This window comes from Bos grunniens, chromosome 11 (genome assembly GCF_055505025.1).
Source record: "Bos grunniens cultivar Pamir isolate PY7600 chromosome 11, Bosgru_T2T1.0, whole genome shotgun sequence".
Classification (NCBI taxonomy): Eukaryota; Metazoa; Chordata; class Mammalia; order Artiodactyla; family Bovidae; genus Bos; species Bos grunniens.
This window is the reverse complement of record NC_141175.1, coordinates 27151089-27167476: the sequence shown is the minus strand read 5'-3', so window position 1 is coordinate 27167476 and position 16388 is coordinate 27151089. Positions and strand designations below refer to the sequence as shown.

The 16388-nt window shown below is 42.1% G+C and overlaps 1 long non-coding RNA gene across 1 annotated transcript in view; it reads right to left on the bottom strand.

Moving 5' to 3' along the window:
- Window positions 1-14023: 14023 nt before the first annotated feature.
- LOC147362765 (uncharacterized) overlaps window positions 14024-16388 on the bottom strand; it is a 49739-nt gene continuing 47374 nt past the window's right edge. The window contains exon 4 of the long non-coding RNA XR_015135809.1: window positions 14024-15148. This is a non-coding gene — a long non-coding RNA (uncharacterized LOC147362765). The remainder of the gene's footprint in view (window positions 15149-16388) is intronic.

Here is a 16388-nt window from a genome sequence, read left to right as displayed (position 1 = left end):
CTTATGTCATCACTTGGAATGGATCTATGGTCCTAGCATATGCTTTGGCACATCTGCAAGACACAACCTCTGAGACTGGCTCCAACTCAAAATAAATGACCATCTTAAATCGCAAAGACCATATCTGTCATGACCACCCTTCAGTGGGTAACTCTTCTCAGATGAGATGAGTGGTTTTCTTCAGTTCACCTCCCACACTTGGTTTCCCAGCAACTGTGTAGCACAGAGGTGGTGGAATTCTGGAGACAGCCAAGTTTTTTCTTGTCCTGAGTACAACTTCTTGGGTCACAGGAAAACTCAGACTATAAACACATGGAAGTAAAAATGAATTGATACTAAAAAATAACATTTTAATGAATAAAATGCATTCAGTTCAGTTCAGTTCAGTCGCTCAGTCATGTCCGACTCTTTGCGACCCCATGAATCGCAGCACACCAGGCCTCCCTGTCCATCACCAACTCCCGGAGTCCACTCAGACTCACATCCATCGAGTCAGTGATGCCATCCAGGCATCTCATCCTCTGTCGTACCCTTCTCCTCCTGCCCCCAATCCCTCCAAGCATCAGAGTCTTTTCCAATGAGTCAACTCTTTGCATCAGGTGGCCAAAGTACTGGAGTTTCAGCTTTAGCATCATTCCTTCCAAAGAAACCCCAGGGCAGATCTCCTTCAGAATGGTCTGGCTGGATCTCCTTGCAGTCCAAGGAACTCTCGAGAGTCTTCTCCAACACCACAGTTCAAAAGCATCAATTCTTCGGTGCTCAGCCTTCTTCACAGTCCAACTCTCACATCCATACATGACCACTGGAAAAACCATAGCCTTGACTAGACGGACCTTTGTTGGCAATGTCTTTGCTTTTGAATAAGCTATCTAGGTTGGTCATAACCTTCCTTCCAAGGAGTAAGCGTCTTTTAATTTCATGGCTGCAGTCACCATCTGCAGTGATTTTGGAGCCCAAAAAAATAAAGTCTGCCACTGTTTCCACTGTTTCCCCATCTATTTCCCATGAAGTGATGGGACCGGATGCCATAATCTTCGTTTTCTGAATGTTGAGCTTTAAGCCAACTCTTTCACTCTCCTCTTTCACTTTCATCAAGAGGCTTTTTAGTTTCTCTTCTCTTTCTGCCATAAGGGTGGTATCATCTGCATATCTGAGGTTATTGATATTTCTCTCAGCAATCTTGATTCCAGTTTGGGCTTCTTCCAGTCCAGTGTTTCTCATGATGTACTCTGCATATAAGTTAAATAAGCAGGGTGACAATATACAGCCTCGACGCCCTCCTTTTCCTATTTGGAACCAGTCTGTTGTTCCATGTCCAGTTCTAAATGTATTCAAATGAGCACAATAAACAGTTGCTGGCTAATGTGATTCTAAAGAACAATTCAACACCAAAAAGTTAGATAAAAATAATTTTATGCCAGAATATTAACAAAATATAGACTTGTGATTCAATAAATGATATAGATATGAGACAGAGAGTATGCATGGACGTGTCAGTTTACTTATGAAACCAGAACAGAGGTTAATTTTGAAAAAAGACGCTTCCAAGAAAATACAAAAGAGAGCCAGCCCAAAGCTTCCCCATGTCAACTCTGGACGCCAAAGTCAAAGGCAAACAGAAAACCAAAAACAAAGGAGTCACTTGATGTGGGCTTGACAGCGCTGACCATCCTGTGTCACCGAGTCTAGGCCAATGAAACAAATACAAAGGCAGTGGGCAGGCTGGATGGATGGGGAGTCTGGAGAGCCCTTTATGATGCAGGGGAGGCTCTTAGGATGTCACGGGGGAGGTGACATCATTCTACAAGAAAAATTCAAGAAGAAAGAGAATCCATGGAAGGGCCTGAGATTCAAGATGAGCAAAAGAAAGCTGGTCAAGCTTGGTATTAAATAGTCAATATTCAGATACAGTGTTCCTGTGTAGTTTCATTTGACAGTGTTTGTTTATATCAGTGCTCCTTTCAGAAACCCTCAGGCCCATTCCCACATTCCTGTAAGTGGGAATAATAATAACATCTGTAACAATAATAATAATAATAATAATCTGTAACAATAATAACAGTAATAATCTAAGTTCTGGAGCTTAACAGATACCATCTGATAAGATTCTGGGACTAGACACTCCACCTTGTCAAACAAGAAGAGTGCAGATGGAAACAGAACTTGGGATGCAATGTAAAAGAAGATTCAGAAAAATGGAATTTCTTGAAAGCATTCCATTAGCCACAATTGTAAGCAAAGCAACATGAACACCACTTTTCTGTTTGTATCTAAATAGGGAAACTATGGACCAAATCCATATATAGGAGGTGGTAGAGGAGATGACAGTGGGCAGGGAGTAGAAATGAAATCTATTGGTCAAAACACAAAGAATAAGTTGAAAAATGATTTTTTGCTTCTAGGTCAATGAGTTATAGAATTTTGAATCACATACTTTTTGCCACTAATTTTTAAAGTCTTTAAAATCTCCAGTCTTATTTCTTACTGCCCCAATGTCTCACCTAAATATCCTGTGTAAATTCTTTATGTGTATTTGATAAGTACTTACTTCTGGGGCAAGTAAAGAGAATGTGGTTTACAGCATCTCAATACTACCAGGTCAGTCATTATTCAGAAGCAACAACTGGGCTATATTCTTCTCTTGAGACATAAGGGGTTTTGAAAACACAGTAACATTCAATGACCAAACAGCAGGGATGTTTTATAACTAGGGAATAAAAATATTTATCACTTCCCTCTAAGAGACCCAGGAGCTGTCTATATTGCCATATATTGTTAGTATTATGACTTGAAACTCTTCACTGACTCAAAGTTCCAAAGAACTCCGGGATATATATCATAGAAACAAAAACTACTTAAGTTCCATTTGGCTCCTGCAGTTCAGAAGGCAAAGTAATGAACTTATACGTGCAGACTTTGGTAAGCCCATAAAATTTAAGATTGTTCCAAAATTTCTAAAAGAAATGCAATACATTTTAGTATTTGACATTTGCATTTTGTTTCAGGGAGAAAAAGGAATGGACACAGAACATTAATTTTCTCCAGTTCATATTAAACCATCTAAGTATATACTCTCAGACACCCTTCAATTTATTGCACCAAATTTGCATTTAAACCAAGACAATTTTCCTTGAAATGCCTTTGTTCAAGTTTATTTTGATATTAAAAGCTGTTCTTAAATGCTGACAGATCAGATCAGGTCAGTCGCTCAGTCGTGTCCGACTCTTTGCAACCCCATGAATCGCAGCACACCAGGCCTCCCTGTACATCACCAACTCCCGGAGTTCACTCAGACTCACGTCCATTGAGTCAGTGATGCCATCCAGGCATCTCATCCTCTGTCATACCCTTCTCCTCCTGCACCCAATCCCTCCAAGCATCAGAGTCTTTTGCAATGAGTCAACTCTTCTCATGAGGTGGCCAAAGTACTGGAGTTTCAGCTTTAGCAGCATTCCTTCAAAGAAATCCCAGGGCGGATCTCCTTCAGAATGGACTGGTTGGATCTCCTTGCAGTCCAAGGGACTCTCAAGAGTCTTCTCCAACACCACAGTTCAAAAGCATCAATTTTTCGGCACTCAGCCTTCTTCACAGTCCAACTCTCACATCCACACATGACCACAGGAAAAACCATAGCCTTGACTAGACGAACCTTTGTTGGCAAAGTAATATCTCTGCTTTTCAATATGCTATCTAGGTTGGTCATAACTTTCCTTCCAAGGAGTAAGCGTCTTTTAATTTCATGGCTGCAGTCACCATCTGTAGTGATTTTGGAGCCCAGAAAAATAAAGTCTGACACTGTTTCCCCTGTTTCCCCATCTATTTCCCATGAAGTGGTGGGACCGGATGCCATGGTCTTTGTTTTCTGAATGTTGAGCTTTAAGCCAACTTTTTCACTCTCCACTTTCACTTTCATCAAGAGGCTTTTGAGTTCCTCTTCGCTTTCTGCCATAAGGGTGGTGTCATCTGACAAGGACATGGTAAAACTAGCACTTTTGCACACAGCTGGCAGAGGTTCAGATCTGGCACACCCTTTTTCTTGTCATGAGACTGTTAGGTTTGTCTTCCTAATCTTTTAAGTTTAGGAACTTCTCTTGACTTGGATAGCCTCTAGTTTGGGAATTACATATGCATTGTTCCTCCAAATCATGTAAGATAAATCCTCAAAATGTCATTTTAAGACCCACTGTTACACTAGAAGAAAGAAGACTGGGGACCAGATAAAAGCAAACATGAAACATCCAGGTAAAGAGAGATGGTCACAGAGGAAAACAAGCAAGGAAAGTGAAGAAAACAAAACTCAAAAACATTAAAAGCCATAACAAACTCGTAAACAAATGGAAGAAACCTAACGGTATGAAGCCGCCACAATCACCAAATTGAAACTGGATTTACTCCAGGTGACATTAAGTTTGTGGGATAGTCCCCAAGTAATAGGCCTCCCCAGTGGCTCAGTGGTAAAGAATCCACCTGCCAATGCAGGAAACGTGGGGTCTATCTCTGGGTTGGGAATATTCCCTGGAGAAGGAAATGGCAACCCACTCCAGGATTCTTGCCTTGGAAAATCCCATGGACAGAGGAGCCTGGTGGGGCTACGATCCATGGGGTCCCAACTAGAGCTGGACTTTCTATCAGAGTTGCACATGACTTAGCAACTAAACAACAGCACCAGCCCCCAAGTATTAAGATGCATGGATCTAATGCGTCTGGATACAATTAGTGCATCTGAACGCACCAATGTGTTTGTTATCAAAAGTTTGTCCTTCTCTCTAGAAAGGAGAGGAAGAGAGGAGTGAGACAGGAGATGTGGAGGAAGAGCAAGAAAGAAGGAGGAGAGAGAAAAGTCAGGGGAAAATATAGCACAGCCACAACCGTGTTTACCTTGAAAGCAGGTAGTCGTGTCCGACACTAACCCGGTTGAATGCTTTTACACCTTTCCAAAGAGACGAGCCCAGGTGCCCTATTTTCATCGCCACTCCTGCCGCCCCCATCCCCATCCTCCCTAACACTGATGGTCGGGTGACAATAGCTGCTCTGACCTTGCTACCAGGCGGATGGTGCATGGCGCATGAGGAGTTGGCACTGGAGGGGCAGAGCTGGTGCAGTCCCCATCTGGGTAGGGGGAGCAGGAAGGTGGCCCCCAGCGGGCAGAGGTGCGGGGTAGGGGCACTTTCTGGAATATAAATGTCTGAGATTTATAATTGTAACAGCAAGCATATGTTCTGAAATTATTGCTACCGCATGTTATTATTTCATTGCATACACAGGACTTTGCATTCAAGGGGAAACATTCCTCCAAGAAGCTCATGGCATTCTATAAAATCTAATTCCAATCAGCCACTATAGTAGGTACAATAAATCATTGTTAAAAAAGAGTATTACCAGTGGGCAGGTAGAAATTTGTTTAAAACTCTGGCAAAAGCTGCATACTTCTCTTTCCTTTATTTCTCCAAGGCCCCCTTTAAAATATAACTATTAGGAAAAACATTTCTTCAGGAATCTGTGTGAGTTTTTTTAAAGAGGAAAGAGAGGTCCTGTTTGCACACCCAGCCCATTTCCATCCTCTTCATCCGGCTCTGTGCTCAGCAGGCCAACCTCTATGGATGCATCTGTACAACCCCTGGCCTCTGGCTTCCTGTTGGGCTCAGCCATGGGGCAGGGTCACCAGCAGGCTGTCAGAGGTGAGAACAGAGAGAGGTGGGTCTTTATTTCCCTCCTCCATCCCTGCTGGCCACAGTTCGAGTGGGGCTGCCCTCAGCTCCTGTCAGGTGGTTCCATGAGTGGTTTTCGCTCTTGCTGTTACAGTAGCCTGTCTCTCACACTGTCAGATGAAGGTGGTAATGGCTTCCCACTGTCACCAGCCCCTCAGCGTCACCATCCATTAGTAGCATCCTTAACGCTGCCCACATGTGTGTGTACTCAGTCATGTCCAGCTCTTTGCAAGCCCCCAGAGTGTAGCCTGCCATTCTCCTCTGTCCACAGGATTCCCCAGGCAAGAATACAGGAGCGAGTTGCCATTTCCTTCTCCAAGGGATCTTCCCATCCCAGGGATTGAACTCGCGTCTCCTACATTGGCAGGTGGATTCTTTAGGCCCCCTGGGAAGCCTTAACACTGCCTACTCTTCTATAAATAGACCCTGGAGGAACTGAGAGCTGATTCATCCCATATCACTGGAGACAATGAGGGGATCACCTAAGCAGAGAGTGCTAAGTGCTCAGTCGCTTTAGTTGTGTCCAACTCTTTGTAACACTATGGGCCATAGCCCTCCAGGCTCCTCTGTCCATGGGATTCTCCAGGCAAGAATACTGGAATGGTTTGCCATGGGGGTGCATCTTATTGACCCAAGGATCAAATCAGTGTCTCTTGCATCTCCTGCATTTGTAGGTGGATTCTTTACCACTAGTGCCACCTGGGAAGCCCCAGAAGACAGAAGAGAGGGTAAAACAAGTGCAGTGAGCTTCTCTTGGCTACAAAACAAATATTGATAATAATTCCTTAGAGATGAGAAAAAATAAACTTGAATTCAACTCAACTTTATACAGTTCACTTAGAGATGAAATGTCAGACATTCATAATTAGTAAAATAATTTCAATGTTCAACAAATCTAGCTATAATGTGATCTGTAGAATTCTGAGAGAGCCTTTCTCAAGCAGTGTGATTGGTCTTAATGGCTCCCTTTTTAGAACCCAGGGAAGCTGTCTTGTTATATATGAAAATATCTGATGCCAAGTGAATCTGGTCAAGCATCTATTTATTTAGTAGGTGCCCAAGTGGGAAGAGACAATGCCCAGCCCACTTGGCAGAAAGAAGTCAGGGATACAGAATTGATCTCTGAATACGAACAGTTTCAGGAAAAGGAAAGTGAATAGCACAGGGAATTGAAAAAATGTAAAGCAGGAGGTAGCCATGAATAACTTATTGCCAAATTCCTTCACTCACGGTTTTTCCTCAGACAGAGAAACTATGATCTGATTCACTCCTACAAGGCCAGTACTGGAATCCGGGTCTCTGAATTCCCAGAATGCTCCTGTCCAGAGGATAAGTAGCCAGGATCACATCTACTTCTCTGGTGGTCCAGTGGTTAAGACTCTGTGCTTTCAGTGCCGGAGGCATGGGTTTAACCCCTGGTCAGGGAACTAAGATCCCACTAGCATTGCAGCCATAAATAAAATTTTTTAATTTTTTTTAATTAAAAGAAATCTGGATAGTTGGCAGATTTTGGGGCTCTTGCAATTATAGAGAGTCCTGAGACACGGGAGGATGTCCACGTTTCTTCAGTTTACACTGCTGTGTGGGCCCATAATTAACATCTCTTGAGAGAGAAACAAGAGGTATACTTTTTTTTTTTCCACCAGGAAAAATCACAGGTTGAATGCAAAGTCATTGACAGATCTTCCTTTGCACATGGAAAAATACCATTGTCTAGGCTGAAACCTGGCCCCTTCTGGAGGTTACTTAGTTGAGTAACTTGCTTGTAAGCAGTTTGGCTAGTGGACAAGATGACATTTAATGGAAGGTGTTTTTGTTTCATGGAAACAAGTTCCAAAATAGCCTTCCACAGAAGGGAAGAGATTCTCACTGGAATATTTACAAATCAATTTCCCCACAATCACTCCACTGGACCTCCCTTGCCATCTGTGGCACCTCCATGCAGACTCCCTTGTCCCTGAGACTGAGAAAAGAAGGCATTTGCTCCATGCTTTCTGTCTGCATGCTGCAACAGCAGGAGACAACAGATGGATTAAGCTCTTCATGTTGGACATAATGGACTCAAACCAATAACATGGATGATGGAAATTCTTGGGTTTCCACAAATGGGAAGTGCCATCTTAGAGGGAGATACAGCTCTTCATACTTGACAACTAAGCAGAAAATCTAATGTTTGTAAATACCACTGGGTGTGCTGCCAACAATTGGGTGCATGAGCCAGGTGCCTATCCAGACCACAAGTGTGGGTAAGAGTAGTGGGAGGACAGGTCATACCTGAAGACTCTAAAATCAAATATCCATCAAAGGGAAGGAAATCCAAAAGACAGGGCATGTATGTATATGTATAACTGATTTGCCTTTCTGTACAGGAGAAACTAACACAAGGTTGTAAAGCAACTCTACTCTAATAAAAATTAATAAAAATAAAATATCCAGGTAGACCCTTAGGACTGGATAAAGGTTAGAGATTTGACTGAAGACTGAGGCCATGTAGCAGAGGAACAAGTTCAGAGGTGGATCCAAAATGCAGAAATAAGCCCAGAGGAAGAAAGGAAGATGGATTTTTAATGTAGGTCACAAAAATCCCAGATTAACAATCCAAGATGTATTCTGTCTCCCTAAGGGATCATGGCCAGGGATGACTGAAAGCATGAGAGGGTTATGGGTAACTTTATAGAATGATGGCAGCAAATGGAAGAAAATCAGTCATGGGAAAGCTTTAGACTTTGTTCTTTCTGAGAAGGAAAGAGGGACACTAGTCCCCCTCTACTTTACACTTCCTTTGGATCCTCTGTGGGTCTAAGACTGTTTAGACATGCCATTTACCTAATCCATAGATTAGGGCACCAAAACCAGTGAGGCAAAGTGATTCACTTAGGGCTAGCTAAGGAATGGCTCCTCTTGAACCTGAGTCAAAATCTCCTAATAGCAATGAGGCAAAAAGTGCACCAGATAAGAAGTTTAAAAAAAAAAAAAATTGATCCTGATTCTATTGCTTTGGTTAACCCCTTCATCCCCCTAATTTCTCCAGCTATAAAATGGAGTGAATCATGACTACTTCACGAGATTGCTGTATGAGTTAAACCATTTAAAATAATGTACATATAAGCTATACATACATTATACATGTTATACAACATGTTATACAAATATAATATGTGATTAGGTCTACCTCATTGCTGCGTCTTTCAGAAAACTTTAAGGACAAAACTAAGTGGTTTCATCCCATCATAAAAACATTCAGATAGCAGATTGTACAATGAATTCCCACACATGGCATCCATTTCAAATCAATTTCTTTTCTTCCACTCAAAAGAAAACTACATCAACCAATAAAAACATATTGACCACTTGTTATGTGTAGCCCCACCACGTGCTGCACAAACTCAGGCATCTGACCAAAGTCATAAATTATTTCCTTCTTTTTATGAACAACCAGAATATGGCTACTATAGAAAACTGAATGACATCAAAGCAGCATTTAATCTCAACATAACTTTGACCCTAAAAGTCTCTGAACAGTTCTTAGAGTCCTGGGAATCAGCCTTTTCAGACATTCCCAGGCTTAGATTAGTGATTCCCATGAATTTTCATCAGACAGATCTATGACATGACCCCGATATACTGCAGAGGGTATCTATGAAGTTGCTGAAGTCTTAAACAAGGGGTCTTAGTACTTCATACATATAAAGCTTAACAGGTTTATTTTTTATATTTTCTTCAAGCCATATCATCACCACCATCACCATTAACCACAGGCACTGTACTGAGATGTGCTTTCTTTTATATGGGGAATGTACACATTTCTAGTTATCAGGGAGCAGAAAAGCAGAGAGTGGCTCTGGTACATATACCAATTTGTCTAGCAAAAGGACTTTGTTACCAGCTTAAGGATCCAAAGGCTGGCATGTCCAAATCCTCCAACCTCTCCTCATGGCTTAGTATAACTGAGTAATCTTAACAACAGTCACTTTAAAAGAAAATGTGAAGGGTCAGAGCAATAACTGGATACCATGTACAGAAGAGGAAAAACAGAAATGATACTAGCTGCCTGTTTTCTTGTTTTCCTCTCCTGGGTAGTAGGTTGGAGAACCCATTGAGGCCTGAGTAATTTTTCCCCTGATGTGTTGAACATGGAGGTGATGTTTATGACACCTGAGCTGTGAATTGATGGCTGCTGTGCACCCCTCCCCCATATTTTAGGCTGCTGATTCCCCACATTGAGGTCTTCCCTGGTGGCTCAGACAGTATAAAATCTGCCTGCAGTGCAAGAGACCTGGGTTCGATCCCTGGGTAGGGAAGATCCCTGGAGGAGGAAATAGCAACCCACTCCTGTATTCCTGCCTGGAAAATCACGTGGACAGAGGAGCCTGGCCGGCTACAGTCCACAGGGTCACAAAGAGTCAGACGCAAATGAGCAACTAACACTTTCTTTCCCCACGTGGAGTCATGAGGGGCCCACTGATGCCCACCATTGTCACATAAATAAGAGGAACCCTGACTCCTCTCTCATCTTGTTCCTGCCCCCTACCCTCTGCTCCTTCTTCCTTGTCTCTCACTAGATTATTTTCTTTTGTGTCTTAGTCAAAAGAGTAGTATTTAATCAGTACTGGCTCAACTGCTTTTTCATGCCTCAGGAGACAGTTTGCTTCTAGTCATACTACAGAGGAAAACATTCCTCTGGTCGGATTTAGGAACCGCTGTAAAACTATCTCTAATTTATTGTGCATTTTAAACCAAAACAGACCTGGAGTCAAACCCTAAGCATAAGCTGCATAACTTTTAATTATCTTCCAAGGGAATGTAATCCTAACAACAGTCTGTAGAGCTTTTCCCTACCCCAACTGGCAAGTGTTTTCCTTCTTCCTAACAATCCCCATCCTGTGAGATAATAGCAAATGGAATTTTATAAAACCCTCTAAGCAGAAGAAAAAATGTCAGTCATCACTCCTGCCCTAGCCAAAAGCAAAACCAAACCAAAAAAAAAAAAAAATCATTGAATTAATGCCAAATTCTTAGCCCTTTGTTGTAGGCTTATGTACACCAGAGCATGACAGCAAATGCCTAAGCCTTACAGAGAGGAAGTGCTCAGGCCATGACAAAGAGGGAGTAGACCTGGGCTGGAAGGAGGGCTTTCTCAGCTACCGCTCTGATAGGCATTTCTCAACTGGAAATAAAGCCAGAGGCCACACAGCTGCTGCAGTGCCTCAGACTACCCTTGGCAAGGATGCTCACCCAAGGGGAGAGGCTAAAATCAAGACCAGGAGCTGTTCACCTAAAGCCCAGAAAAATGATGTCTTCTTAAATGCACATCCATTTGGAAAACCTTGTGTCCATAGGGCCACTAGGCTGTTCTCATTTAGGACCAGACAGTACATCCCCTGCCAAGATGAGAGGCTCTCCTTATGCATGTCCCTACTCAGTTCAGCCACCTCCTCTGAACTGTCCTTCCTGTAGGAGGAGAAGAGAAGGAAGGAGAAGGAGAGGGGGGCTTCAGGAAGCGGGAGGCAGAGGGGGGTTGGGAGGGGATGAGAGGGAAGGATAGAGTGGGAAGCATTTTTGTTTCAAATTAATAGGAACCGGGTCCAAATGCCTGCAGCCCCCATGGCTGGTTTCCCGGAACGTCTCATCTTGACCTTTGGCAAACCAAATGTCAATGTTGAATCTGTCTCCAGCCAGAAGCCAAAAGGAGTGCAGCTGCTCTGCCTGGCCATGTCCAAGCCCAGCAGACCAGCTCCCTGCTCCTTACCCGACTGCCTCTGCCCCAGCCCCACACACATGCACAGTCCTGCTGCTTTCATGGCTGCTGAGCCAATGGGAAACTCAGCTAGGCTCGTGAGAAAGTTCTATCAAGAGGGGCAGGAAAAGTCCTCTGATGGGTGCAGTACTCTGCCCTGTCTACAGGAGGCATTTGTAAGCCTTTACTGGCCTGTCTTTCAGGGAGTGATATAAAATGTGAATCTGGTTGTTTGGTCCATAAACAAGTAGGAGAATCAGAAACTGGAGGTCTCTGGGAAACAAAATAGAGGGACTGTGAGAGTAGGTCAGAGATCTGGGAGGAGAGGGGAGTGTGATCAGGTCTCTGACATGGGGTGGTCCTAAGTGATGCTAGGGAATGTGTGGTGGAGAAAAAGAGGGAGATACAGCCACCAAGTGGAGGAGGTAGAAGACCCATAAGGCCAAAGTACAGGTTGTCACTCATATGGGTCGTGAAGTCACTGAAGATGTTGAGAGGGTTCGAAATGGAGAGAAAGCTATGACACAGATGTTAGACCTAAAAAAGCTGTGTCTCCCCACAGTGAGGGAACAGTGGTCTCCAAGTGGGTGCAAGAGGGATTTAGAGATTTCCAGTACCCCTTCTCCAAAGCCTTCCATTCTCAGGTCCTGTGTCCAGGAACCACACACAGGCTTCACACCATACATTCCACAGAGCACTTTTCCTCTGCAATTGGACTCCCCAGTTCTCAACTCTTCCTTAGGCAGAGGTTATAGACAGCAGCTTCTTTTCCCCCTTCAGAAGCTGTCACCATCTACTGCAGCCTTTGAAATTCTGCTTCCCCAAACACAGCTATGGAAGATTGTGTTCTCACACCATGCCAGGCCAACACAGACGTGTTCTTATGCAATTCAAGAATCATGTTGAAACCCTGTATCCCAAGCACTCATGGAGCAAAATGGGAGAAGCGTGGGAACAAGGGAATGTGCTGTGAGGGGCTGCTCTACCCTAAAATAGTCAGATAAATAGTTGGCAACAATGAGAGATGTCAAAAGGGGGGCTATGGGAATGAGAGTGGGAGCCCGCATCAGTGACCACTCGAAAGCAGGCCAAGATCCTTCACTTTGTCACAGGAATAAACAGAGCTCATTTTTGGAGGCCAACAATTTGACTGAAATTTGGCAAATCCTGCCTAAAACGTCATCCCTTTTCAACTAAACTGATAACACTGGGATAAAATATAATGCTGGGAAAATGTACTCAAAGTTTCTGGACCATTTTAGTCCTAGGGCCTCCCTTCCCCCATCTTTGCTATCTCTTTAATGTATAGATTCTCACTTAACTTGGCCTGAATGGTTTACGGCAGCTCCTGGCTTTTATAGACGGAACTAATACCCAGAGGGTAACCATGTTAATGGGCTTCCCCAGTGCCTCAGTGGTAAAGAAACCACCTGCTAATGCAGAAAACGTGTGTTCCATCCCTGGGTTGAGAAGATCCCCTGGAGAAGGAAATGGCAACTCACTCCAATATTCTTGCCTGGAAAATCCCATGGATAGAGGGGACTTGCAGGCTATAGTCTATAGGGTTGCAAAACATTTAGACACAACTTAATGTCTAAATAGCACTACTTAGAGGGGAAGTGATTTTCTCAAGATCACAGAGCATATGACTAGTTGAATCTGAACTAGAACCTTGATCTCCAGGGCACTAATTCATTCCTCTTTTTACTATGATGTGATTTCACTGGAAGGGAATAAAGGATTCAATTCTGCCCAAGTGGATTTTCTCCCAAGTAATTTAACAGCAATAATGTTTTCTGTTACTACTAGACATAAATACTGTTCAGATAGCTCTTTTAGTTTATTATCTTTTCCCTGTAAACTTATTCATGCTATTACATTCCAGAGCACATGCTGATATAGCAAAATGCTTTGGTACAAACTGGACTGTATTTTTATTCTGACATGTTTTGTAGAGGGCAGTTTACATACTTACCACAGCCAAATGGTCTCCATTTTCTGGGACAGACTTATCTCCAGTATTCAAACACCAGGTCCCTGTGTTTTATATCTATTTCCATGTAACTATTTTCTGACCATAGTAATGACTTGTCAACACAATAGCTAAGTGGGTTTAAATTTATATCTTCACAAAGCTTTTCAAGCTAACCAAATCACAAATCAGGAAAGTGATCTTTTGCTAGACAATGAGTTCGAATTTCTGATTTGGGGGAAAGACCAATATAACATGATTTTGTTTTCTCCTCCACCTACAACTTAAATGTAAGTCTTCCCTTTAGAAATTAATAACTGTGCTCCAAAAATCTGATAAAGAGGAAAATGCTGTGAAGATGGAAGTTGCCAAAGAAATAGTGGTAGTAGTGTGTAGTTTAGCTTCTGAAATCATTTAGTGTATGTTCTCTCATCACAATTAGAAAATTTAGGTGTAAATCAATAACAAAATATAGACAAAACACGTAAATTTTTGAAACTAAGTGATATACTTCTAATAATCCATGAGTCAAAAAATAAATCAGAAAAAGATTATAAAACTATTTTGAATTATATGATAATAAAGACCACAAAATAAAAAAAAAACTTTTGGAAATTTAAAAATTTATTGCCTGAATTATATATATTAAAAAGGACACAAAAGTAAAAATCAATGATGTAAGTATCCCTCTCCAAAAGTTAGAAAAAGGACAAAAAACTAAATCTAAAGATAACAGAAAAGAAAAATAATACAGATAATAGCAGAATTAATAAAATATAAAACAAAAGAATAATAGAACAAAGCTAAAAGTGTTTTCTAAAAGACTATTGAAAAATAGACAAACTCTTGGGAAGACTGGTCAAGAAAAAGAGAAGACACAAATTACTGATATGGGAATGAAAAAGGGCGAAGGTGGAGGTGGTCTTGGCTTCTACCAGACAAAATATGTGGCTTTAGAGGGTGAATTTGAGGCTGGTTCATACAATGTTCCAATGAATTCATGACTGCACCCCTCTAGGGAGGGCCCTGGGAGCTTGGCAATCCCTAAAAATCCCAGAAATCATGAAACACCTTTGAGGTCATGTTGCTCACCCTTTCAGAGGGGAGAGCTGAGCCCACGAGAGGAAAAGGAACTTAGCGAGACTCCTAAGCCCATCGCTGATACTGCAGTACAGTTGTCTTCTTCTCTTGACCTATTTTCCATTTGGAATGAGCTGAAGTCATTATGTAGTTGAAGAAAAATACAGCAATGTATTCAGCTTACATCTGTGGTTAAAAGAAACAGACTATTTGATGTTTTATGTTTCAATTTTCTCTGCACTAAAAATGCTCATAACTGCAGAGGACCTCTACATTGCTATATATGCACATGATGTATAGATTTACAGTCTGTAAGGAAAATATCAAGATTCCCTGTTGAAAAAAAAAAAAAAACAGAAATTATAACAGCATACTCCCAACTTTGTTGGCCAACCAAGCAGAAATTGAGAGATTTGTTAATACTCTTTTCTAATTTCTTAATCCAAAGCACTGGGAATACATGTATGAAAGCTTGTGCCATTCCACGTCCTGTTCTCACAGCATTCATAGTGTTTTCCAGCGACATGAAATTATGTAAGCAAATTTTCACTCTGATGCTCCTGCACCTGGAAGTTTTCCATGCTAGCCCCAGTCCTGGTGAAACTTAGCACAGGCATACATTGCAAATATAGCAGGTTCAGTTCCAGACCACTGCAATAAAGCAAATATTGAGATAGTGAGTCACATGAATATTTTGGTTTCCTGGCTCATAAAAAGTTATGTTGATACTATACAGTCATCTATTAAGTGTGCATTAGTGTCTGGAAAAATGATGTACATAACTTATGTACTATGTACATACCTTAACTAAAAAAGCATTTCAATGCTACAGATTGCTAACCATCATCTGAGCCTTCAGCAAGTTGTAATTTTTGACAAGAGTAACATCACATATCACTGATCACAGGTCACCATCACAAAGATAATAATAGTAAAAAAGCTTGAAATATTATGAGAATTACCAAAATGAGCATAGAGACACAACGTGAGCAATGGCTACTGGAAAGATGGTGCCCAAAGACTTGTCTGATGGCAGGGTTGCTGAAACCTTCAATTTGTCAAAAAAAGAAAGAAAGAAAAAGAAAAAATGCAATATCTGCAAAGTGCAATAGAACAAAACCCAAGAAAATAAGTTCTGGGGCTTCCCTGATGGCTCAGTGGTAAAGAATCCACCTGTCAATGCAGGAGACACAGGTCTGATTCCTAGTCTGGGAAAAGCCCACATGCCTCAGAGCAACTAAGCCCACAACTACTAAGCCTGTGCCCTAGAGACCAGGAGCCACAACTACTGAAGCCTCACGCCTTAGAGCCCATGCTCTGCAACAAGAAAAGCCCAAGAACTGCAACTAGAGAGTAGCCCCTGCTCAATGAAACTAGAGAAACGCTCACACAGCAACAAACACCCAGCACAGCCAGAAATAAATAAATAAAATGTATAGTTTTTTTTTAAGTGAGGTCTGCCTGTAGGCTGTTGCTGACAGAGTGAAGAGAGGGAGCCAGGTTTCATTCTACTTCTAAGTCAGCAGAGGGTTTCTTGACCTCAGCACTGTTGACGAGATGATAGACCAGATAAGTTTTTGCTCCAAAGCCTGTCCTTGCGGAGGATATTCAGCAGCATCTCTGACCTCTACCCACTAACTGCCAGTAAGTCTCCATCCCCAGTGTGACAACCAAAAATGTCTCCAGACATTTCCAACACCCCTTGGGGTGGAAAACCACCCTGGGTTGAGATCCCCAGTCTACATATAAGCATGTAATTAAGGTTTGACTTTCATTCATAAAGTACCCAGTAACAATGACAGATACAGTGATGAAATAAACATTAAGAGATACATTTGTTAGCTTACCAGGTGACATTAGTGGTAAAGAACCCACCTGCCAGTGCAGGAGA